Source organism: Leucopleurus acutus (genome assembly GCF_964270905.1).
Source record: "Leucopleurus acutus genome assembly, chromosome: 12".
Taxonomy (NCBI): Eukaryota; Metazoa; Chordata; class Mammalia; order Artiodactyla; family Delphinidae; genus Leucopleurus; species Leucopleurus acutus.
The window spans coordinates 45,946,665-45,972,831 of NC_139154.1; the positions used below are offsets into that span (position 1 = coordinate 45,946,665).

General features: G+C 39.6%; 1 protein-coding gene across 3 annotated transcripts in view; it reads right to left on the bottom strand.

Moving 5' to 3' along the window:
- The window catches only part of ITSN2 (intersectin 2), a 159,671-nt gene extending 138,364 nt beyond the window's left edge, over positions 1 to 21,307 (bottom strand). Inside the window, exon 1 of one of the 3 annotated variants that reach the window (XM_082852152.1) lies at positions 21,113 to 21,307. The gene's annotated coding sequence lies outside the window, so the exon portion shown is untranslated. The remainder of the gene's footprint in view (positions 1 to 21,112) is intronic. The other 2 variants (XM_082852150.1, XM_082852151.1) reach the window with 2 other exon arrangements.
- Positions 21,308 to 26,167: the final 4,860 nt, after the last annotated feature.

Consider the following 26,167-nt stretch of genomic DNA (forward strand, 5'->3'; position numbering starts at 1 on the left):
AATCCTTCTTCTACAAAGGGTCAGTAAGACCCAGAAGGAAAAAAAATTGTAGCCATTATAAATAAAAAGTAGTTCAATTAAGGTTGGATTTGTTTAGAACCACAGAATTATAAGGAAACAATTACAGTAATTATTTAGTCTAAAACCCTCAATTTTCAAGATGGGAAAACTAAAAGACTTCTGTGAGCTCATATAGCTAGTCAGTAGCAAAACTGGTCCTAGAAACCACATTTCTTACGTCCAATGCTTTGTTTTTAAGTTTCCCAACTTGCCTGATTATATCACCTGGGACATTTTCTAGTTCTACAGATTCCCAGGCCCATCACCGGGAGCTTGTGACTCAGTAAATGGGTCATTACATTAATTAGGGCATGAACCTCCTAAAATGGTCTTCCTGCCTTCCACAGAGCTAGTTTTTTCCACAACATCCACTGATGTCCTTCTACTTAAATTCCCCCACTGATTACAAGTTAAAGCCCAAACTTCTTAGTATGAAATATGGCACCCTTCAAAATCCCACCCCAATCTACTTTACCACACACATCTCTAGACACTTCCCCTAGATTCAGATGTCCTAAGTACACCAACCTTTCTCCTTGAAACAGAGAGGCTTTTTTCACTCCCCTATTCCTTTGTAAAGAGCTGTTCCCTCTGTCACGTTCACCATACTTTTTTCTCATTCTTCAACTCCCAACTCAAATGTCACCTCTTCTTTGGAAGACTTATGTCCTCTCAGGTAGTTAGTCACTATCTCCTAGGTATGCCCATAACACTGTTCATCCCACAACAACTTCACTTATACTGTATCCCAATTTCACGTGTTTGCCTGTTTCACGTGTTCTGGACACAGACCATTTTTATTTACCTCTATGCCTAGTGCCTAAACCAGATCTACTTACTGAACAAATGAACTGGGTAAATGAATAGGTTGAGATATGGGGGAAAAAAAAAAGCGAGGGAGGCATGGAGAAAGGTAGTATTGAACTGAATACGTATGTAGAAAATGAACGGGTAAGAAAGCAGAGCAGGCTCCAAACTACTTCCTTGAAACCCTGCAGGCATCAGAGCTGTGGATTTTAAACCAAATTGTTCCTTGCAACATGGGCCTTCTGTAACTTGTTTATTTTTTTTCTTGTAAGTACACTTTTAGAGATAAAAGTTTATTTCTCATTGAATTCTAAAGGCTTTTTATTGGGATGAGGAGAAAGGCTTGGGTTTTTCAATTATACTTTGAATTATGTTGGTTGAATGCTGATTAGTGTAAATAATTTGACTTAAGATCTGACATTCAAATGCAAGATAATCAAGTTCCTGAAGGCATATCTTATAAAACTTGCTCCAGTGCCTCCCCCACTTCATGTGCTACATACATAAAAGGCAACTCTCCAAACTTGCTGATTAGTTTGGAAAAATGTTCTTTCCCCATCTGATTCCCAAGGAGATCAAGGTCAGTTCCACGAGAGAATGATTAAAGCAAAATACCTACTTCTTTATAGTTCTTGCAGTAATATGAAACTTACAGAGTACATATATTCTCCATACCTGTTCCCCATCTATCTATTCATTCATTTTTTCTTTCATCCACATATCTATTCATCAAACATGAACAGTCACAGAAGTCATGACTAAGCCATTAGTTTTGGCAATCTGTTGTGAGTACAGTTCCAGTATGGTGAGCTGGCTGTAAAAGTCAAGTTGAAGTAGATTAGGCAATAAACGGAGGTGAAATGTAGGTGACTCAAGAAGTATGTTGCTAAGGGAAGGGGAAAAACGGGTGGGAGGAGAGATAAGAGGCTTTAGGAAAGAGGAAAGATTATAAGAGTTTACTTTTTAGATGGGAGAACAAAACTACTTTTAGCAGAAGAGGGAGAGATTTAATTTTGAAAAGGGAAAAGGAAAGGAGGTTACCTAACAGAAAGAAGTCTGGGTCCAGAGAAAGTGGAAGTTGACAGCTCTAGGGTATAAAGTTAGACTCTGGGACAGAATAAAAGACAGGAAAAGTGGTAAAGATGAATATACATAAGTTTGGAAACAGAGGAAAAAGAAGCTGAGAAAATGAGAAAGTAAAGCTTTTCTTTGCAACCCTTCTTTCTCTCTTTTCTTTGGGCCCAGACAAGAGTTCAAAGGGACAATAGTCCCAGGGGCCCAGGTGCCTAAACACAAATTTCTCTCCTCTACAGGCTAAAAAAAGAGAGGGTCACATGCAAATCAGTTCCCATGAATCAACCAGACATGTGCATTTCAACTTAGCTCATGCCTTATACATCAAAACATTTGTTAAATGAATGAATATGGGGAAAAAATTTCTAGGCAGAGGTAAAATAGTACATGCAAAAGCAGAGTGAAGAGTGTGGTCTGGGAAAATAGGCAGCAGCTTGTTCATATGAAATACTGAAGGGCTAACAACAATGCAAGGAACTGTAAGAATAGCTGTAAAAATAAGTATTGCATCAATACTTAGCTAATACGAACTACAGAAATGATGCCTGAAAGTATAGTCTTAATGCCTAGCTAAAACAAATGTAAATCAGCACAACCTTTCTGGAAAGGAATTTGGAAACATATTTATAGGCTGCCTTATTACAAAAAGAATTAAAGCCCCCACAAAAATACAAAACACATTTAAGTAAAAAGTAGATTACTAAATGAAGTAATATAGAAAATAAATGATCACTGTACTTCAAACTTTTGCATATGTTTGACATTTTTCATAATAAAAGTTGAAAAAGAAAACTAGCTTTTGACCTTCATGCATCTGACTTGACCACTGGCTCTCCTTCTTCACTGCTGTCCCCTATAATCACCAGAGTAATTCCCTGACTGCTTTAACACCTAGCTCACTATCTACTCTCCAGCATTATTCCCAAAAAATTCTTGGTGATGTCAATATTCACACAGATGATCCTGCCCATATCTTGGCCTTTAAGTCTTTGACCTCCTTTGTTCCAAAAATCTTACGCCTCCATCTTATCTTAGCCATCTACTCCCAGCTCACAACCTAGGCCTTGTTATTACCAATAACTGTACTCTTCTGTAATCCATTTCAAGTCTGCCATGCCCCTTTCACCAGCACCATCTCAACAGCCCCATCTCTCCAGTTCCCTAACTCCAACAATTCTTTAACCCTACCTGGACCTGCAAACTATTGGTCTTATCAACTTTTCACTGTCCCTCAATCTTCCTTATATCCTCACACCCTTCCTGATGTCCTAATGTCCCTCCTTACCCAAATTAAATATCACAGTCCACCATTATAAGGAGTTAGTTGTATACACCCTCAACTTCACTCTCCTCTCTCCCTACATACTACAGATCTGGCAAAATCTCAGTCTTTTCTAAATCCAACTCTCTAGTTATTCCATGACTATATAAATGAAGTTGCTGACTGGTCTCACTTTAGATTCCTGAGCACTAACTCAAGTGGACCCTATGTCCTGCCTGACAAGTCCACATTTCCCTAGTCCATTTGCTTTCCCACTTGCTTAGATGACTATTTCACACTTTGCTCTTTCAGTCTCCCAGACTTGTAACATGTTACAAATACTTTTTATCCAGTTTGTTGTTGCACCAACTTTGTTATACCTTTTTGTCAATCTTTTCCTTTATGACTACTGAGTATGCTATCATGTTAAGAAAGGCCTGTCTCACATCAGAAAATTGCCCTAATTTTCTTCTAGTACCTGTATATTTTTCCAAATTTATATATTTGATCTATCTGGATTTTTATTTTAGAGCGGAAAGACAAATATGAGTCTAAATTATTTTCTCCACTCTTGCACTAGTGATGTCTGTCACTTTTTCTGAGACCATTTATGAAATAATTTGCTTTTCCTAATTGATCTAAAATGCATCTCTTTTCTTATACACTAAGTTTACTCACAGCCTATATTTCTGTTCTGAGGGTCTTCCTGTGTACTCCTATCTCAGGGTTCTAATTACCATAGTGTTCGAATATGCAAATCCCTCTCTACTCACTATCCTATTTTTTCATAATTTTTGAGGCTATTCTCAGATGCGTATTTTTGCATCCTTCAGTAGATCCCTCCTCTTATCTCCTTTATTTCTAGGTACTTTATGGTTATAGTAAAAATGACATACTAACTTTATATATTTTTGGTATACAAGAAACATATTCATTTTGGTAAATTTATATTGCAATGAATACGTCTGGTTCATTTGCCTGCTTGGTCCATGGTTGTCTGTCTCATGACAAAAACATCAGCCAAATTCCAATAGGAGAGCATACTACAATATACCTAACCAGTACCCCTCTAAACTGTCAAAGTCATCAGAAACAAGTAAAGTTTGAGTAACATTCACAGCCAAGAGGAGCCTAAGGAGCCATGACAATTAAAGGTACTATGGTATGGGATCCTGGAACACAAAAAGGACATTAGGTAAAAACTAAGGAAAAGTAAATAAAGCATGGACTTTAGTTAATAATAATGTACCAACATTGGTTCATTAATTGTAACAAATGTACTGTACTAATTTATCAATAATGAGTAGAAGGGTATATGGGAAACTCTGTACTATCTGCTCAATTTTTCTGTAAATTTTAAACTGTCCAAAAAGAAAAGTGTATCCATTTTTTAAAGAAGGCAAATACCACAGAAGTAGAAGGTTTAAGGTAAAATATGTGCCTTTAACTTTGGCAACAGTCATCCAAAACAAAATACCCCACTTGGCCCATTTGTAAGAACTTATCTTAAGAAAATAATCCAAAGGAGGAAAATAGAATGCAAAGATGCATATCACAGTGTCATCAACAGTAGAAAAAAATATACAAATAAGGTAATTTATCTAACAGAGAAAGGAACAAGAAAATAAAGTTATATTAACTTAGAATAATATACGTCTATTTACAAATGATAATTTCAAGGCCACAGTAGATAGCTAACGTTTATGATACAAATGTGTTTCTAAAAAATACAAAATTCTAGAATAGGATACAAATATTCAAAATTGTTAGCCCATGTCAAGGATTAGAAGAAAACCTCTTGAGGGAAATGTATAATAAATGTTTTTTTTTTTTTTAACATCTTTATTGGGGTATAATTGCTTTACAATGGTGTGTTAGTTTCTGCTTTATAACAAAGTGATAATAAATGTTTATTATACATTCACTAAATAATAATATTCATAACAGTTTTATTTATAATAGCAAAAAACTTGAAACAACCTAAACATCTGAGAACAGGAGTATGGTTAATAAATCATAGCCTACTACTAGATAAAAACATCACAACCATTAAAACTTATGAAACAACACAGAAAAAAAATTCTTCCATGTAACGTGTAGACAAAAATCTACACTATGATTACAACTACGTAAAAATTACATATGGGTGTGTGTGCGTGTGTATAAACAGTTCAAACTCTAGCACCTACCTCCTCTTCCTGGAGGTTGGTGAGTGGGGCTGAAAATTCCCACTCTCTAATCCTCTAGGTCTCTCTGGTTGTTCAGCCTTATGCTGAGGCTATCTAGGGGTGCCCCTCTCAGTCACCTCATTAACATAAGCTCATGTATGATGGAAAGCAGATTTCCTATCACTCAGGGAATTCCAAAGGTTTTAGGAGCTCTGTGCCAGGAATCAGGGACAATGACCAAATATATTGGTATTACACTACATCATCTTTTTTTTTTTTTTGCGGTACGTGGGCCTCTCACCGCTGCGGCCTCTCCCGCTGTGGAGCACAGGCTCCGGACGCGCAGGCTCAGCGGCCATGGCCCACGGGTGCAGCCGCTCTGCGGCACGTGGGATCCTCCCGGACCGGGGCACAAACCCGCGTCCCCCGCACCGACAGGTGGACCTTCAACCACTGCACCACCAGGGAAGCCCTACACTACATCATCTTTTAACCCTATAGCCCATATCAATCACCCAGAGCCTCTCCCTCGTCAATTTCTTAGTCTATTTTAAACAATATTAAGTAACAAGTCTGTTTTACCAAAAACATTTATCTGAAATTACCAACCTCATCTCAAATCCAACCATGCTACATCCAGTGCTAAAACAGGAAAAGTATACTACACACACACCATACTGCAGAGGCCTAAAGAGACTGAATCCAAACTGATGCCACACCAGAGAAGGGCCTACATGAGAGAGCTTCTACTGGTTACTGGTAAATTCCAATCTCCACCAAAACACAAACAGAACAAGAGAGTAAAGGAAAGAAAAACTAGTGGCCAATGGATAGAAAAGCATTCATCCATTTTCTTACTCTGGCAAGCCAATTAACTCTTTTTTTAAAATATCAATACATTTCAAGTAAAGCATGCAATCACTGCAGCAAAAATAACACTTAAATAGAACATCCCAATCATTCAAGAAAGTGAATATGAAATAATAAATATGCAATGAGGACTTTAAAGGCAAACTCCAAGTTCTGACAGGGACAAAAATTACCAGGGAAGAATAAAATAGAGATATTCTAACATGGAATGAGTCACACTTTAAAAAAAAGTGTATCCAGAAAACATCTATCACTGAACAGCAACACCTAACCAAAGTAAGGTCTCACTTTCCCCAAATACTTCAAATCACAAATTTACAAATTCTCTTCACCCATCTGAATTCTTTAATTTTGAGGGGTCATGGACTTTTTTTTTTTTAAAGAAATTCGGCAAACCCAGTTTCTCTCGGAAAAAAACACAAATGCACAAAATGTGGCATACAATTTCAAAGGTTTCAGGCTTCCAAAGCCAATCTGTGGACTTTCAGAGATTCATGTAGTCCATAGTTAAGACCCTTAATTAAATGTACACTAATACCCATTTAAAAAAATTATTAGAGTGGGATAGAGTGAAAAAGAATCTGTCCAATTATGTAGTCCATTCATTCTCAAACTATTCTAACCATGGCCCACCTAAGTGGAACAAGAGATCCAACCTAGCCACTTGCTCCTATTTTCCAGTAGAAAAATAACTCCATGATGAAGAAAGTATAGCAATGAAATAGTTACACAAGAGCAAAATGGTCAACAAAAATAAATCTAACATAAGTCTTTAATTACAGTTAATTCAAGAGTAGCAGAAACGGGAACCAAATCAAACTCAAGACAATCCAATGATGCAATGAAAATAGTATCTATCAGTGTGGGCGTGCATAGTAGGAATTTTTCAATTCAATTCAGTGCTGCCGAAGTTTTGTAGAGTTAACAGATTTCTTAGAAGAAAACTAAGAAACCTCAGGAAGCTCTAGAAATTGGCTAGTTTTAGTTTATGAACACTAAATTCCAGTAATCCTTAATAACTCAGATTATAAGTAGCCTATAGGAATACATAAAAATCAAAGACTATGTAAACGGAATAACAACAGCCCCCAAGAATTGAGGAAATGACTTGCATTTTACTTTCATTCATCAGAAAAAGGCCTTCCGACCTAGCATATGTTGCTGCATATCTGGGAAGCAGCAACAGAATCCAATAATTTTCAACCACTGTGATTCTGTGATTCTGCTCACCAATAGTATAAAATCTAATCTCCTACTAAATTGGATCCCTCATACCTTGCTGGTGAGAATGTAAAATGATTTAGCTGCTTTCAAAAACAATTTGGCAGTTCCTCAAAATGTTAAACATAGGTTACTATAAAACTCAGCAATTCCACCCCTAGGTATGAACTCAGGAGAAATAAAAACATAAACCTATGTCCATACAAAAACTTGTACACGAATGCTCACAGCAGCATTATTTATAATAGCCAAAAGTGGAAACAACCCAAATGTCCATCAACTGATGAATGGATAAACAAATGTGGTATACCCACACAATGGAACCTTTGGCCATAAAAAGGAACTAATTACTGACATGTGCTACAACATGGATGCACTTTAAAAACACTATGGTAAGTGAAAGAAGCTAGTCACAAAAGACCACGTATTCTATTTTCTCATTTATATGAGGTGTCCAGAATAGGCAAATTCATAGAGACAGAAAGTAGATTAGTGGTTCCCTAGAGCTTGGGGTATTGGAGGGAAATGGAGAGAGGCTGCTAATAGGTATAGGGGGTTCTTTTAGATGATGAAAATGTTCTAAAATTTGTGATGATGCTTGTGCAATTCTGTGACTCTAATAAAAACCATAGAGCTGTAAACTTAAAAAGGGTGAATTTTATGGTTTATGAATTATATCTCAATAAATCTGATTTTTTTTAAAAAAAAATCTAATCTTCACATGGCATACAAGGTGTTTTAGGGTTTATCTTCTGCCTACTTTTCCACTCTTGGAATACCTTCCCCTTCCACCTCTGCCCCATCTTATTCCTATTCCCTTTCTCTCTGAATCTGTGTAACTACCTACCTTCTCAGTGACACTTCTACTTACAAAAGCTTTCTTTGCCACATTCTCATTTTATCTTGTATATATCTCCATTAAACTACATACCAACTAGTAATGTAACCTTTGTTTTCATTCCTGCCCACCTCTATTAGATTGTGAGTTCCTGTGAATGTCTCTTCATCTTCATATACCTAGTGCTCAGCAGTCAGCCACATGGTAGGTACTAAAATATCCTTTAATAAACACAAATGCTTTGACTCAGAGATTAGCATCCTTTCAACTGCACTGAGGACAAGCAAGTTGACAGTCTGGAACTTGAACTTTGAAAGCAGATCAACCAATTGAGCTCTAATCCCAGGGCAGTTACTTCTTAGTTTAGTAGACTTCCACATGACATAGCTTCAATTTCCTAACCTATAAATGTGGATAATGCCAGGCTTTTTTAAGGCTCAGCTATCACGTCTGTAAAGCAACTGGCACACACAAGGCGATCATAAATGATGGCTATTACTACTATTATTTCAACATGATTTTCAACTATAATACAGTCAGTCCCCTACATATGAACCTTCAAGTTGCAAACTTTCAGATATGAACATGTGTTCGCATGTCCAATCACGTTAGTTCACACGCTGGGTGTACACTGTCACGTGCGTGCATCCTCTACAAGTGGTTGTGCTTTTGTGTACTCTACTGTACAGTACTGTATAGAGTTCACTAGTACAGTATCTTTATTTCAAGCCCAGCATGTCCGGAAGAAAGCGTAAAAGCAGCACTGACGTAGCTGGTACTGCTAAGAAGCGCCAAGCGATACCGATGGAAACAGAAGTGAAAATAATGGAGAGAGTGGAACGACAAGAGGAAGAAGTGACTGAAGAACCGAAGAGATTCATGACACAGGAAGTGGCAAGGGGATTTTCTTTATTTGAGGAGGCAGTTAGTTTTTGATGCACAGGACCTGAACGTAGAATCATACATGAAGGTTGCAGCAGCAGTTCAGAATGCGATCCAGTGCTACCGTGTCATCTATGACAAGAAAAAAAGAGCTACTACCCAAACATCACTGCATCGTTTTTTTCACGAGGGTAGACAGAACTGAATCCAGCAAGGAACCAGAACCTGTGCCATCAACTTCAGGCATGGGTGAAATTGCAACTTGCCCTCCTTCTCCTATTGCTGATGATCCTTCAGCTCTACCATCTCCCACCTCCTCTCCCTCCTCCAGTCAGTAACTCTCCTTGCCTGTTCACTTGATGACAGCCCCTGTATGCCAGCTGTTGTATTGTACTACTGTATTTGTCAAGGTACTGTACTGTAATATTAAACATGTTTCTTTATTTTGTTTGTTTTTTATGTATTGTTTGTGTGAAAAGTATTATAAATCTATTACAGTACAGTACTATATAGCCAATGTGTTAGTTTGGTACCTAGGCTAATTTTGTTGGACTTAGGAACATATTGGACTTACGAACACGCTCTCAAAACGGAGTTCATTCGTATGTGGGGGATCTACTGTAGTTGGCTTGATTTCGCTGAACTGGTATAACAAACCACAGTTGTACCAATTACTAATAAAAAGGACATGTTTTTCTTACAAATATTGATTATATTTGAATAAAAGGTGACTACTATTTCTACCGAGAGGCTTAGGGCCCCAAATACACAAAGCATGTTGAGACTCAAAAGCTTCAAAAAGAGAATTGTTCTATACAAACTTAGTTCTTAGTTCTAGTTCTTCAACTTAGCATCTTCAGTTTAAGATGTCTGAATATAAATTGTAACTTTGGACTTTTATAAATGTTAAGTTTAGCCCACAAAGAATCAACCAATAAACGGGGCAAAAAAAGAACTGGAATGGTAAACTAATACTGAAGTAGCTAGCGCTCCAATAATATCAAAGATTTAAATTAAACCAATTTTAGAAGAATTAGTCAACAACACTGAACAAGACAATTCACCCACACGAAGGGGGAAAAAACATCTAAGAATAGCTTGTGACTCAGCCTGCATTGCTGTAAGGGGAGGGCTGGGGGTGCTGGTTATTTGGTCTATTCTCTTCTATCAGGACTAAATATTAAAGCAAAATTATTTACTTGAATGAGAAGTACAGAGGGAAAAAATTCAGGTAGATTCTTCACCTTCAAGTAAAATATCACCTCTCTGAAATAAAGATAACTTTCTAAGTTTTGAAGCCATGCAAGAAAACACATAGGAAATTGTAAAAATTCATTTATATAAGTATTTTAAACTTCTGTTGAAAAAAAATTAAAAGATATACAATTGGAAAAAAATCACAACAAATATGACAGCCATTATTTTTAATATACAGAGAACTACTAAAATAATGAAAACAAATAAATAGACAATTTTCCAAAGAGGAAATAAAACTGGCTAATAAATGTTAACATCACTAATAATCAAGAAAATACAAATGAAGTTCTCTTTTGTTTCTCCTTATAAACTTATTAAAAAAACCCCACAACAACAGACACTAGACAGTAGTCAGGGCTAGCAAACGTGAGAAGAGATGAGTACTACAGACATACTCATGGGGGTGCAAACTGGTAGAGCTCTTCAGAAGGCAGTGTGAAAATATACAGCAAGAATCCTAACAACGTTCTTATCCTGTAAGTCAATAATTTCATTTCTGGAAATCTGTCATAAGCAAATAATAATAAATGTGGGAAAGACTTTACTTACAATGATATTCACTGCAGTTATTATTAGTTACTACACAAAAAAATTGGAAATAATATAAGCATCCAATAATAGGAGGACACACTGAGCCAAGTATTATGGTGCCACTTAAATTCATAATGATATGTAAATTATATCTCAATAACCTACCTTTTAATAAACAATTTCAGCTAGACCATATAATAACCTGGAAACTGGTTATGCTCTTATAACCTATGATATACTATAAATGTGTATTTATCATTATTAAAAATAACAGCGGCTAACGATCACTGAATACTTACCAAATACCAAGCCTCACACTCAGGTCTTTACTTGTTGTCACTGTTATGTCATTATCATTGATATCCTCATTATCAGGGCCATCCTAGAAGTCTGAGGCCCAGGACCACTCACCCACTGTGAGGCTAGCCCAAGATAAATCACACTTTAAAGGAGGTCTCAGTGTAAACATTTTCATAGGCCCCTTGAGAATATTAAAAAAAATAGTTTGAAGTTAAAATTTAATTATTTCAGAAAAGAAAGGTACAGTACCCCTGACTCACCCCCCTCCCTGCAACCACAGCCCAGAGCAGCCCCAGCTGACCTAACCAAAAGACAGGTCTGATTATTATTGTTACATTTATTGAAAAGTCATTATGAGATGGTCACACTAAACATACATTATCTCTTCATCCTCATAACAACTCTAGGGATAAATATTATTAGGAAATCTCCACTTTTTAAAGAAAAGAAAACTGAGGCTTAGTGAGACTGTTACACTCACAAAGCTAATGAAAGGCTAAGTTGGAACTAAAACCCCAGACAGCACAAGCCATGTTCCTAACTACAGTGTTGTATTGTAAAACATGTACAAAAATATATATGCAAAAACAAAGAGAAAAGAGAGGGTGGATGGGAGACACCAAAATATGGTTGTCATTGGTTGTTGGACTTGGAATAACTTTTTTCTCCTACTTTTTCTCCCTCTATTTTACAAAGTTTCTTCAATCAGCATGCATTATTTTCATAATGAAAAAAAGTTTCAGTTACATGATGAGACATAAAGAGGAAAGGAATTTGAAAAAATATCAAATTAAATGACAAATAAATTACGTTGTTAATATATAAAGTGCTCACTTTTTATTCTTCTAGATCAGCAGTCAGTATACCTCAAGATTAGGCTAGTGGAACAACAGAATGTCCCTTAGTCTCTTATCAAAGCTAGAAGAACAGAAACGTAATGAACCCTGGAGAAAAAAGGAGTTGAGATCTTATCCAGTGTGCTGACAGCCAGGGAAAGGTGTGCAGGAACCCAAGTCTCCACGGACAAAAGCTGCATGGTTCCTTCTCTTCCCAAGCCCAAGGCTTCTACTTCAGGCAAAGGCTGCCAGTGGGCCTACCCCACCAAGTCACCAAACTTCCCTGGGCATTTCAAGATCTTACCAAGTTTACACCAGGACCCTCCAACTTCCCCTGTCCCCTCACACTGAAAAATGGGGGAAGTCAGAAGAGAAACTGAACACTTTCACAGGAGAAGAAATCTAGAAGGAAGATTTAACTATTCTGAACACTAGACCAGGTATGCTGGGTGAAAGAAGAACTTATTTCATCAGGCTTTCCCAGAGGCAAGGTTGATAATCCTCAAAATCACTCTAAATAACTTGCGGTTCCCCGAATGGGGAATTTCCACATCTGTTTTCACTCGGTTTTAGTCTCTGGGCCCTCCCTCTCTCCCTCCTTCCCCACGGGTCTTCAAAGCGCAGTTCCAAGGTTAGTTCCTCAGTGTAAGTTTCTCTATTTTACATATTGGGAAGGTTGATTTCCTTCTTGATATCACCAACATCATCATGAGCACCTTTAATTCAAATCAACAAATCTTTACGGAGTCATCAGAGGTATAGCACCTGTATAAGATGTGTAAGCGCAGGGAATACACAAGAGGAGTAAGACGAAAACTGAGTATTGCATGTAAGTGCTATAGGTATAAAGAAAAGACAGAAGATGGGCACCTAACTTTGCCTTAAGACTAGAAAGTTGTTAGGTGAGTAATCCCAGAGGAAATGAATCCTAAACTGAGTAATGAAGAACTAAACAATAGGTATCACGCAGTAGGCTAGGAAAACAGATTTTTAGGAATTGGGAACAGAAATGGTCAAGGACACAGAAGAAAAAACTGTCTGAAAATTTAAAACATAATGTCAGAGGACTTTGTAAATGGAGCTAATAATAGCACCTACATCACAGGGGTGTCGTAAAAATTAAATGAGTTAATAAATATAACGAATTAGAATAGTGCTACACGTGGGGATTACTACATAAATGTTAGCTATTATCATTATCATTGATAAGAATCAATTTACAAAACTAAGAAACAAACTTGGAAAAAAATTTACACCTATAAGCAAGAGTTAATATTCTTAATATATAAAGAATTCTTAGAAATAACCAAGAGATGAACATACCAATGAAGTGAGAAAAAGACAAATATTTCTCAAAGAAAAAAAATTTAAGTATAATATTATTAATATTCAGAGAAAAATTAAAACAAGGGTTTTTATCAAATTATTAGATTAAAGAAAAAAAAGCCAGTGTTTCTGAGGATGTGGGGAATAGGACTGATTACATCTGGTAAGAGAACACTTTGGTACTGACAAGTTTTTCTAGAAGACAACTTGGCAATACGTTTACAGGGGCCTTAGGAAGTGTCCATACCTTTTGATCCAATACCACTGCAACTACTAGAAATTTATTCTAAGGAAATAATCATAGATGTAAACACAGATATGGTTACAAGGATGTTAACTGTGGCACAATTTAAAATAACAACAACAAAAAAACTATAAACTACCTTAATGTTAGAGAACCAATATGAGACAATGATATGAGCACAGTATATACAGTCAGACTAAGTTCATAACCTATGGCTGCCACTTATTGGCTATGGGATCTTGGGAAAATTACTAAACCTGTCCTTGCTCAATTTTCTCAGTTGTAAAATAAGTAATAAAAGAACAGCTCTTATAGAGAGTCTAAAGACTAAATGAGCAAAAATATGTAAAATGTCTCAAAAGTATTGATAACCAGGATATAGTAAATGCACAATAAATACTAGACATTATTAACATACCGTAGTAGCAAGCCAATAAAAATTATATTGTAGATAAATATATAATAAAGTAGAACCATGGTTTTTGATAAATGCTCGTAAGCTAAAAAGCAGATTATATAAGCAGAGTATATAATTCCATTTTTCCCAAAGAAAAATTTCTAGAAGGAGATCTACTAAAATATTAACACTGAACATTTCTCCAGGTAATATGAATTAGGGACTATTATTTTCTTCTTTCAACTTCCCTGTAGCTTTCCAGTTTTACACAAGGAACATGATATTACTCATCACAATAAAAATGGTACAAACAAAAAGTCTACAGAATTTTAAAACAAACACAACATAGCACTTTTAGAAAAAACCAAATTAAGGTATCTATTCTAAACTATTTGATAAATCTCTGCTCTAGGCTCATGTTGTGCCTGAGGTTTTTTGTTTTTTGTTTTCTGGCTTAAGTTACTAGAAAATAGAAATATTAAGAGATTTGCTGGGTCCAAACCAAACAGTAAATGATAAACATTTCTGTTAAATACAATGACCTGAAATACTATTAAATTTACTCATAAAATGTGTACAATAATCCTTCCCCAATCTTGAATTCCTTAATAATTTTGAATGAGGCCAATTTACTTCTCTCGATTTACCCTCACCCACCTACCCACACATTCCCTAGCCTCATTTCCTACCTTACTTTTCTCCATGGCACTTAACAAATTCTAACTCCTAGACATTTTGTCTCTGCTCCCCCCCCCCCTTTTTTTTTTTTTTTTTTGCGGTACACGGGCCTCTCACTGTTGTGGCCTCTCCCGTTGCAGAGCACAGGCTCTGGACGCACAGGCTCAGCGGCTATGGCTCACGGGCCCAGCTGCTCCGTGGCATGTGGGATCTTCCCGGACCAGGGCACGAACCTGTGTCCCCTGCATCGGAAGGCGGACTCTCAACCACTGCGCCACCAGGGAAGCCCTGCTCCACCTTCTTGAATACAAGTAGCACAAGGGCCAAGGTTTTTGTGTATTTTTTTCACTGTTTATATTCTCAGTGGTTGGGCCAGTTCCTGGCATGTAGACACTCATTATTTGCTAAAAGAATTAATTCAATACCAAGAATTACAAGTGATTTCTATTGGGTTTAACTTTTTAAAGAGGAAAGACAGTGTTTGAGAAAAAAGAAAAGAAAGTTAAAGCAGGTGGCAGAAAAGGTGGGAAGAGGGGTTTTTTTTTTCATTGAAGCCCCTGGAAAGACAAAGATGGGGTAAAGTCAACTTAATGAGGAAAGCAATAGCAAAGATGGATTTAAGAGAGAGCTGCTGCATGTACTTTTTCAAAATGGGATTACCACTAGGTTATGAAGACTATAAAACCCAGGTATTGGAAAGTAGTGTTCAGAAAGTTTTGGGTTATCTGTCTCTAACCTAAATAGCTCTTTCCATCTCCATCATCCAAGTGACTTAGCTTTCTAGGACCCAGTGCAACCCCGGATCCTGGAGGTAGGAGCTAGTATGCTGGAAGAAGGCGGCAAAAACTCCAATCAGAATCATGGAATGAAGACCAGACACCAGAAGAAAGGAGAGGTGGTGAGGGAAAGCCTTCCAATACAGGTTGTCTAAGCATTTCACTGGAACTTTAGCAGAGGGAAAGCCTAAAATGTTTCTCATGAGGTGAATAGAGTAAGGGAAATTAAATCTCAAGTCTTAACCATGGCTTCTCCTCTACAATTCCGGTTTTTAGGGCTTACCACAAAGTCAGAGAATGAATGCTACACAAGTGTTCCCAGCCTGCATCATTCTCAGCAAACTTCACTAATCCTGAAGTTCTCACTTATATTCACCAAAAAGTATCTCATACTTACTAAAATTAAAGTCACCTAATGTTACATAAATTGAGAAATTATTAACTTGACCTACTTAATTCTTATATTTAAGCAGTCATTCTTTTTTTTTTAACATCTTTATTGGGGTATAATTGCTTTACAATGGTGTGTTAGTTTCTGCTTTATAAAAAGCAGTCATTCTTAAGTGTGAAGGAGGAGGGGTGAGGGGGTGAAGAAAGTGTCCAAATACATATTTTAAGCAAAAATAAAACGATAAAGCAACAGTTATCAGTGTCCTCCTAACTGTCGGAGCAAACCCTGCTGGGTCCTTATCTGTGTGGGCTCTGCAGTTTCACACTGCCACCGTCCTTGATCATTCTTTCCCATTATCAACCTCACACTCGCCAAGCACTCCTCACACTGAAAAGTAGAAGTTATTTAAGCATATGGATTCAAAGACTTTGAAGTAATAATCCAAAGCTGTTGTTTCTTTTGCAGATATACAACATTTTCTTCTTTCAGGTTATGTTTCCCCATCTCCCCACCGCCCCAAATTAAGGGGACTAAAAGGGCAGATTCTTTGTTGGGAGATGGGATTGTGGCTAAATTCTACTCTATTTTCCAGCCTTCTTTTAGGAATGGTAAGATTAAAAATTAAGGGCTAGGGCTTCCCTGGTGGCGCAATGGTTGAGAGTCTGCCTGCCGATGCAGGGGACACGGGTTCATGTCCTGGTCCGGGAAGATCCCACATGCCGCGGAGCGGCTGGGCCCGTGAGCCATGGCCGCTGAGCCTGCGCGTCCAGAGCCTGTGCTCCGCAACCGGAGAGGCCACAACAGTGAGAGGCCCGCATACCGCAAAAAAAAAAAAAAAAAATTAAGTGCTAATCATCATCAAAAAATCTACAAACAATAAATACTGGAGAGGGTGTGGAGAAAAGGGAACCATCTTGCACTGTTGGTGGGAATGTAAATTGGTACAGCCACTATGGAGAACAGTATGGAGATTCCTTAAAAGACTAAAAATAGAACTACCATACGACCCAGCAATCCCACTACTGGGCATATACCCTGAGAAAACCATGATTCAAAAAGAGTCATGTACCAAAATGTTCACTGCAGCTCTATGTACAATAGCCAGGACATGGAAGCAACCTAAGTGTCCATCCACAGATGAATGGATAAAGATGTGGCACATATATACAACGGAATATTACTCAGCCATAAAAAGAAATGAAATTGAGCTATTTGTAATGAGGTGGATGGACCTAAAGTCTGTCATACAGAGTGACGTAAGTCAGAAAGAGAAAAACAAATACCCTATGCTAACACAAATATATGGAATCTAAAAAAAACAGAAACAAAAAAATGGTTCTGAAGAACCTAGGGGCAGAACAGGAATAAAGACGCAGACATAGAGAATGGACTTGAGGACACGGGGAAGGGGAAGGGTAAGCTGGGACAAAGTGAGAGAGTGGCATGGACATATATACACTATATACACTATCAAATGTAAAATAGATAGCTAGTGGGAAGCAGCCACATAGCACAGGGAGATCAGCTCAGTGCTTTGTGACCACCTAGGGGGTTAGGATAGGGAGGGTGGGAGGGAGACGCAAGAGGGAGGAGATATGGGGATATATGTATATGTATAGCTGATTCACTTTGTTATAAAGCAGAAACTAACACACCATTGTAAAGCAATTATACTCCAATAAAGATGTTAAAAAAAAAATTAAGGCCTAAAAGGCTAATTTCTTTTCCAGTTACTAGGTTAAAAAATTTTTTTTAATAAATAAAAAATAAAAAGGAGACTAAGTTTAGTTTTGAAATTTCTCATCGACATAAGTTGGAATAATAACAGGTAACATTTATTAAGCACTTATACTGAGCAGAAGTCACTGTGCTAAGCACTTTATATTATATACAACAGCACTATGAGTTGGTAATGTTACTTCCCCCATTTTACAGATAAGGAAACAGAAGCTTAGCAAATTAAAATAAGTTGCTCAAGGTTGCTATTTAGTGTTGGAGCTGGGAGCAGGAGGCTTAACTTGAAAGCCTGTACTCTTATCTACCACAGTTAAAATAAAAATAAATAAAATTTTCATTGAAACACATAACATGAATATGTATTAGTGAAGAAAAGGATCTAGAAAACATGAAACTGTTGCTTAAGTAAAACAAGTTAAATGTCTGCCATCTGGTATTAGATCCCTAAATGTCTACCATAATCACTGCTAAACAGCTTCACAAATAAATAAATCATTCAGTGTCCTGATATAGCTGTGAAATTAATTTTTAAGTGAATCTCTCAAAATAATACATTTGCAAATGAAATATGCTGCCCTCTTAGAGTTGTAAAAATACATTATCTCTTGATGTATTCACTGCCCTACTTCTATTTCTGCTCAGTTTCCTCCCCCCTCCCCCACTTCCTCTCTGCCTTCAGATCCTTTAAGGCCCGTTCAGTTCCTCCTTCTCAGCAATACCTATATGCACACTCTTACTCAATAGGACTCTAACATTAGTCGCTGTGCTCTGTAGTTAAAGGATGACAAAAAGTCAGGAATGAACTCAAGTAAAAGATACAGCGTTTCTGATGCATCTTCATCTTTAGAACTATTCTTTTACAGAACTAATCCTAAACATGATTTTTCTACTTCATACTTGGAATCCACCTTTAACAATTAACACACAAAAAAATCTGCCTTTTTTAAGCTTTTCTTCATAAATAGTTATTCCATACATTTTTCCATAAATAAGGTATTGAAAAGATCAGAATATAAAAAAGAAAAACAAGAAAATGCACTGTTGTATGGTAATAAAATACCCCATTTTGAGAAATGTAATTAGTTTATTTTGAATCATTCCTGGAACTTGTTAATATAAATGCTTTACAAGTAAATATAGTATATAAAAATGCTAGTTACTTATCGATGGAATAATATGTACTTTCCTTCATCTATTCAACAAATATTTATTGAATGCCCAAATAACCTTTTGTTTTTGTTTTAATTTCTGAACCAAGATGAGTGTACCAGATAAGGGAACAGGTGCTGAAGTTAGAAGGATCCTGGTTTGCAACCTGGCTCCTGTACTTACTAGCTCAGTGACCTAGAGCAGCTCAGTTAACCTAGAGTAGTCAGTTAACCTTCAGGTTAACATTTCATTTATCTATTTGATGAGAGGGGAAGAACTACTCATAGGGTCTTTGTGAGCTTCAAATGATTATATAGCACAGCACAGGGCCTGGCAGGCAGTAAGTGCTCAATAAATGACAAGAATGGCAAATACATTTTAATACTGAAGAAAGTAGCTGAAAAGGGAGATGGCCAATAATGGTCTTTTTGTCTTACTAGAAAGAAATTTGTGAAACTGTATTAAAGATACGATAAAATAAAAATCTTAGGGTTATGTAAGAAAATTTCCACTTTAAAAAAGAGATATGATAAGTATATAGAGTGAAAAAACTAAAAAATAAAGATAAGGAAGGAAGAAAGAAAGAAATGGGTAAAGAAGATCTTGAAAGCTGCTGAGTTTGGGTGACGGATGTATAGAGGTTCCTTTTACTATTCTGATTCTGTGAAAATACAAAAATTTTAAAACCATAATTCCAATCCCAGCACATGCCTAACACATTTCCTCATATTCAGGAGAGATCAGGATTTTATCCTTGAGATGTGCTGAACTAACAATAGTACCTCCCTGCTCAATAATTCAGTACAGGTCAAGTTTTCTCAGCCAATTCTACCTTTCGTTATAAAGGTAAACAAAAGGAACAATTACATGCATTAAAGTATAAAATGCAACCTCTTCTGAGGCTCATTAATACTACACTAAAACAGCAGCCATGCACATTTTTTCCATGTCCTCTAAAAAAAACACAAAATTCTGTTTGTCCTTAAACGAAGCTTTTAAAAACAACTTGCACCTTACATACTTTTGAAATAATAAAGGATATATGTCAATCATATCTCAGTAAAGCTGGGGGAAATAAAGAAATGACAAGAAAATCGTAGGCACAGCCAAAGAAACTTAGCACATCAGAACTGCTACTATCTTTAAATTTTGAGGGACGTCATTATTAATTTATGTAAAGGTTCTACTTTATGTTTCTAGATTGCGTTTAGGTTTTACCACTGATTAACAACATAGCAAACAAGCACAGGGAGAGAGGCAATTAATTTTCTTAAGAGGCTTAAGAGGCTTAACCTACAGAGTCTAGGCTACCTAAATTAAGCTGACTGGGACAACATAAAATTTCAAGGCACACCTTGCCTATTTCTGGTTAAGCAAGTAAACACTAGTAAAAAACTAGAGCATTTAGTAAAGCAAACATTTTTGTGTTAACCTTAATTCCTATCACAAAGCGGTTGGCTCCATCAAAAATATTCCTAATTCCTAAACAAGTTTCAAATGAAGCATACTTGCCCTCAGCAATCATTCGACGATAAAGCACAGGATTAATAAATCCCAATACAGCATCTTTCTACAAAATGCAAAGCCATCTGCAGTTTCAGCCTCGGTTTACCCATTCACTATGCATATGCAGGCGTCTTTTAAAAAAAATTATAAAAGCAATAAACTTTACTCTGGTCCAAGAGATTACATCTCTCCGTGCTTCCTGTACACCCTGGGAAGTCAATAACACTAAAGTCAAATTGTAACATTTCCCAACTTTGGTTTAAGGTGAGCGGTGGACGCCGAGCATCCGCCCACTGGCCTCTCGTGACTCGGGCTACTTTGACGCACCAGGATGCGGCTCACCTGACATTCCGCACCAGCCCTTACCAGGAAGGAAAACCAACTCCGTGAAAATAAAATGGGGCTCCGAGGAAGCATGCGGGTGCCCCTCAGGGCTGTCTCTCTTCTGCCCGCACCCCGAAAGCGAGGGGGCCACGCCGCCCTCGGCCCGCCGCGGCGTCCGCACCTGCCAGAAGAGGCCGCGGCCGGGGGCCGGAGCTCGGCCGTGGAGAAGAGGCAGCCCGGCCCCGGCCCCTCGTCGTCCGCCCTGGCTCCGCCGCGGGGGCAGGAACCCGGCGCCGGAGGTTTCCGCCCGGCGCCGCCAAGCCCGCCAGGGGCCTAGCTCGGGGGCCGCCCGGGCTCCCGAGGGCCCGTCCGCGTCGTGCGGGGCGCCCAGCCCGGCCCGCGAGCCTCCCCGCGGCGGACGCGGCGGCGTCCGCACCTGCCCCGCGCCCTGCGGCAGGCCCGGCAGCAGCTTCACCCACCTGGCGCGCCACCGCGCCTCCCGCACGTCACAGCGCGGCCCCGCGCCCCTCGGCACCAGCGGCGCGGGCGCGGGCGGACGCCGGGAGACCCTGCCCAGCAGCCGCCGCCGCCGCCGCCGCGGCCGCTTCGTAGTCAGGCTGCCGCCAACGAACCTGTTGCGCAGCCTGTCACGGCCGCTCGGGCTCCGCGGCGCCGCCTCAGCCCCACAACAACATGGCGGCCGCGGCCTCCGCAGGAAGCCGGGGGGCGGGGTGGGAGGCGACGGTCCGGGCGGCTGACTGCCCGCCCGCTGCCGGGCACCGACTCCCCCACCCTCGGGAACCCGAAAGTGGCCCGGGCGCGGCTCCTCACCCCCAGAGCCCCAGGGCAGCGGACCCCGCGGGCCTGGTCCTAGTGCTCCGCTCTCCCCTCGGGGAAGCCCCGAAGCCCGGACGCGGCAGCCCTTCCTGGAGGGGCGCCTACCCACCTGGCTCCTCCTCCGCGAGGTGACATGTTGAGGCTGGGTGGTGCTTTTCCCGCCACCGCAGACCCCACAGTTTTGGAAAAGGGCCAAACGGTGTATGGTGCGTGCCTGCTGCACCTCCCGTGGCGCTCTCCCTGGAGCCTTCTAACTCACTACAGTATCTTCGCCGACCTGGGAGCTCGATTCCCCTGGAATGGGGAGTGGGGCGGGAGGAGGTTGTTCCCACCCTTGCTCATGGGTGTGTTACAGGCCTTTCCCTCAGGGAGCGCAGAAGGACTCACTGTACCCAACGGTCGTCCCTGCAGCGTTCCTCACCCTCCTCCATCACAAACAAAAAAGGGCAAGAGTGGGGCCTTCCAACCCTCATCCACGCGCAGAGCAACTACCCCGTATACTCTGGCCGAGCAGTAAGAAATTAGTCACCTCTCCGTGAACTCCACCACCTGAGGGTCTGCGGATGCTGGACGTTCTTCCCCGCCTGATAGCTGCCTGACAGGTGAAGCTCAAATTGTGTCTCTTTTTTCTCCCCTTTCAGCTCCTAGTTTCTTCGCAAAAGACTAGATAACACAAGTCACCGCCATTTATGGAGGTTTTGCCCATGACACAGCGCTCCTACAAGAGAAAGCCTTTTTGTTAGTTGGGGTTAGAGGAGTCGGTGGTTCCTCTGGGCATAACAAGAGTGGGGGCACGAGACCCAAGAGCTCTGTTGGCTTTCAGAGGCAGGGGCGGGGCTGGTCCCATGTGCAAAACTCATATCCCCATGACTTGTTGGAAACGGAGAAATCTGTGCAGATCAGATGATCCCATGGCTTGCTTTCATTCTACCTGTTGGGGCATGTGAAGGTAGCAAGGCTGGCTTGAGAGGGAAGACTCCAAAGCCCAGGCCTACCTGAACTAGTCAACCAAGTCATGTGAGGAACTTAGCACACATCAGTGATGATAAACAGGCTTTTCCTGCTCTCACACTCAGTGTTTTTCCTAACTCTTGGGTTTGGACCTGACCAAGACCTGACAGGTCCTGAGCTTCAGTGACACAGAGAGACCTGACTCCTTTGCATTAGCCTAGGAAGTCCTTTATCTACTAGAGACCAGTCAGTCTAACCCTTATCTGCTGGGGGCTAATCAGTCTGCAAACAAACCACCCAAGCTAGAGGTAGCACTCTTGAGCACATGGTCTCATTCCCTTGACAGACATCACCAGTTAATTGTGATTCCTTTCAGAGCCCCTACTTTAGTCCAGGCCTCTGAATCCTTCTCAACATAGTGCTCCAGAGAGTTGGCTTGTAAGGTGAAACCTGTTTGTTTGTTTTTTGCGGTACGCGGGCCTCTCACTGTTGTGGCCTCTCCCGTTGCGGAGCACAGGCTCCGGACGCGCAGGCTCAGCGGCCATGGCTCACGGGCCCAGCCGCTCCGCGGCATGTGGGATCTTCCCGGACCGGGGCACGAACCCGTGTCCCCTGCATCGGCAGGCGGACTCTCAACCACTGCGCCACCAGGGAAGCCCGAAACCTGTTTTTAATTCCCGATAGGCAGATTGTTAGCCAGTCTCCATTTCCCTCCCATCATTTGATCAATGTCATTTGTGTTTCTGGGTTCTGGACCGGACCTGATACAATTCACCCTGAGTCCTCTTTCTTTCTGAAGGAGGAGACAAATCCTTGGCAAGACAGAAATGAACTTTATAGAAAGGAATGGTTATAAAGAAGTAAAAAACATTTAAAAAGTCTTCGTAAAATAGACCAAAAAGCTAAGAACCTCTGATGGAAATTGAGGTCCTGAATACAACTGGGAGCCTATAGTACCCCAAACACTAAAACAATTATATCCCAGGGTTCCATTCAGAGCTCTGAGGCCAGTTTGTCCCTCCTATCCTACCCTTCAGCATTGATGATTCACATAGGTGTTACCTCCATCATCCCATTTCTTTGACTTCCTCTTCTCTCCATAGGGCACACCTTGGAACTGTATCTATAATTTCTCTCCTTAGTATTTCCCAAATCCCACCATCTCTTTTTTTTCATCTCCAGCACCAACTGGAAATCAGATACCTGGAGGAACTAAGTAGTACCTAAGGCATATAGATGTACCTGCCAAGTCTAAAGAAGTTTAGGAATTATTGTAGGGTGAGAAGTTAGGTAGGGGGCTAGGTATGTTGCATTTCTCTTCCCCAAGTTCTGCCACAATTTAGGACAGATTCAAGGCGTGTTCCTGGTAACCTAGCTTTTACCATGGGAGCATTTAATCTCAATCTGTTTTCCTTCCCTGCACTGATCCTCCCTCCCAACCGTATATATCCTATGTTCTAGCAATCCCTGTTTCTGTTAGTTTTCAAACATTCTGTCCTTCACCCCATTCCTATCCAGTCAACCTACATAAAAATTCATAGTAATGGAAAGAGGCTAGAGTAGAGTACAGAAGCAATTCCAGACTCTAAGCATCTCATAAGATCAGTATAGAGTAGGAAGAACTTGGAGCTCATATGTAATACCTCTACTAGTAATAAATCTCCCAAGACAGTGGTGTAAACAATTTATAAAGAAATTAAGAGAAAAGGGGCAACAAATAGTTTTTAAATTTACTCAGAAACTTATTTTTGATGTGCTTCATTCTTTCCTGATGATCCAGGTTTCCATCTGATAATATTTCTCTTTAACTGAAGAACTTCTTTTAGTGTTTTTTATAGTGCAGGTGTGTTGGCTACAAATCCTTTTAGTTTTATTTTATCTGAAAATATTTTTATTTTGCTTTCATTCTTGAATGATATATGCCCTGAATATAGAGTTCTGGATTGACAGGGGAGTTATTTATTTATTTATTTATTTAAAAATTATTTATTTATTTTTGGCTGCATTGGGTCTTCATTGCTATGCACAGGCTTTCTCTAGTTGCCACTAGTGGGGGCTACTCTTCGTTGCAGTGCGCGGGCTTCTCATTGCGGTGGCTCCTCTTGTTACAGAGCACGGGCTCTAGGCATGCAGGCTTCAGTAGTTATGGCACACAGGCTCAGTAGTTGTGGTTTGTGGGCTCTAGAGCACAGGCTTAGTAGTTATGGCACACAGGATTAGTTGCTCCGTGGCATCTGGGATCTTCCTGGACCAGGGCTCGAACCCGTGTCTCCTGCATCGGCAGGTTTATTCTTAACCACTGCGCCACCAGGGAAGCCCAGGGGGGTTTTTTAGTTTCAGCATTTTAATGATGTTTTTCCATTCTCTCTGACCTCCATGGTTTCAGATGACCGTTGGCTGTTGAGCAGATCATTTTTTTTCTCTGTGTAATATGTTATTTTCTCTTGCTGCTTTCAAGAGTTGCTCTTTGGCTTTGGCTTTCAATAATTTGACTCTGATGTACATCAGCGTGAACTTTTTTGTGTTTATTCTGCATGGTGTTCATTTGTAATCTTGTATCTGCAAGTTTCTGTCTTTCATCAAATTAAGAAAAATCTTAGCCTTTATTTTTTAAAATACTTTTTTTCTGCCCCATTCTCTCTCATCTCCTTCTGGCATTCCAGTTACATGTATATTTGACTATTTGATACCATCTGGGGTTCATGTAAAATGTGCTTTAGCAGTGGAGCAGTGTTCCACACTGAACACCAGAAAAACCTGGCTCTACCCTCCTGATCCTCAGGGCATCTGGAGATAGAAGTGGTGGGTAGTATGATTCTAAAGCTGTGCCCCCTCTACCTTCTGTCTTTGGTAGGAGTTAATCTGCCTCTACTGTTAGCAACTGTACTTTCCAGCTAGGGTGTCTCTTCTGTTCTCCTGTAGAAAATAACACAATCTCACAGTCTTTCCGTGCCACTACCAAACACACACACACACACACACACACACACTTATATACTGTCACATTGATTCTATCCCTTCTGAGAAATAGATAGAAAGTAAGGTTTGTCCCTTTTTTAGTTTCTTTTTCCTCTTAAAGCTCACACGAAAGAATAGATGTGCTGACTGGTCCTTTGCATAAAGAACTAAAGTCAAAGTTAACCTGGGAAACCAAGCTGAGGCTGCCCTAGTTTCTGAATATAAAAACAGATGAAAGCAGGCCAGGAACAGGGGAGGTCAGGGTCCAGGAAAAGGCCTTGGGCTTCATTTGACACCTACAGATGTACCTCGTTTTATTGCACTTTATTGTGCTTCACAGATACTGCCTTTTTACAAATTGAAGTTTTGTGGCAACCCTGCATATCAAACAAGTCTATCGGAGCTGTTTTTTCAAAAGTATTTGCTCATTTTGTGTCTCTGTGTCACATTTTAGTAATTCTCACAATATTTCAAACCTCATTATTATTTATTGTGGTGATCTGTGATCATGATCTTCGATGTTACTGCTACAACTTGCTAAAGACTTGGATGATGGTTAGGATTTGTAACAATGAAGTATTTTTTACTTAAGGTATGTACTTTTTAAGGCATAATGCTATTGCACACTTAATATACTACAGTGTAATGTAAACATAATTTTTATATGCACTAGGAAACCAAAAAATTTACTTTATTGCAATATTTGCTTTATTGTGGTGGTCTGGAACTGAACCCTCAAAATTCCCAAGGTATGCCTGTATTTGCTGATTCATTAATCTGATATTTGT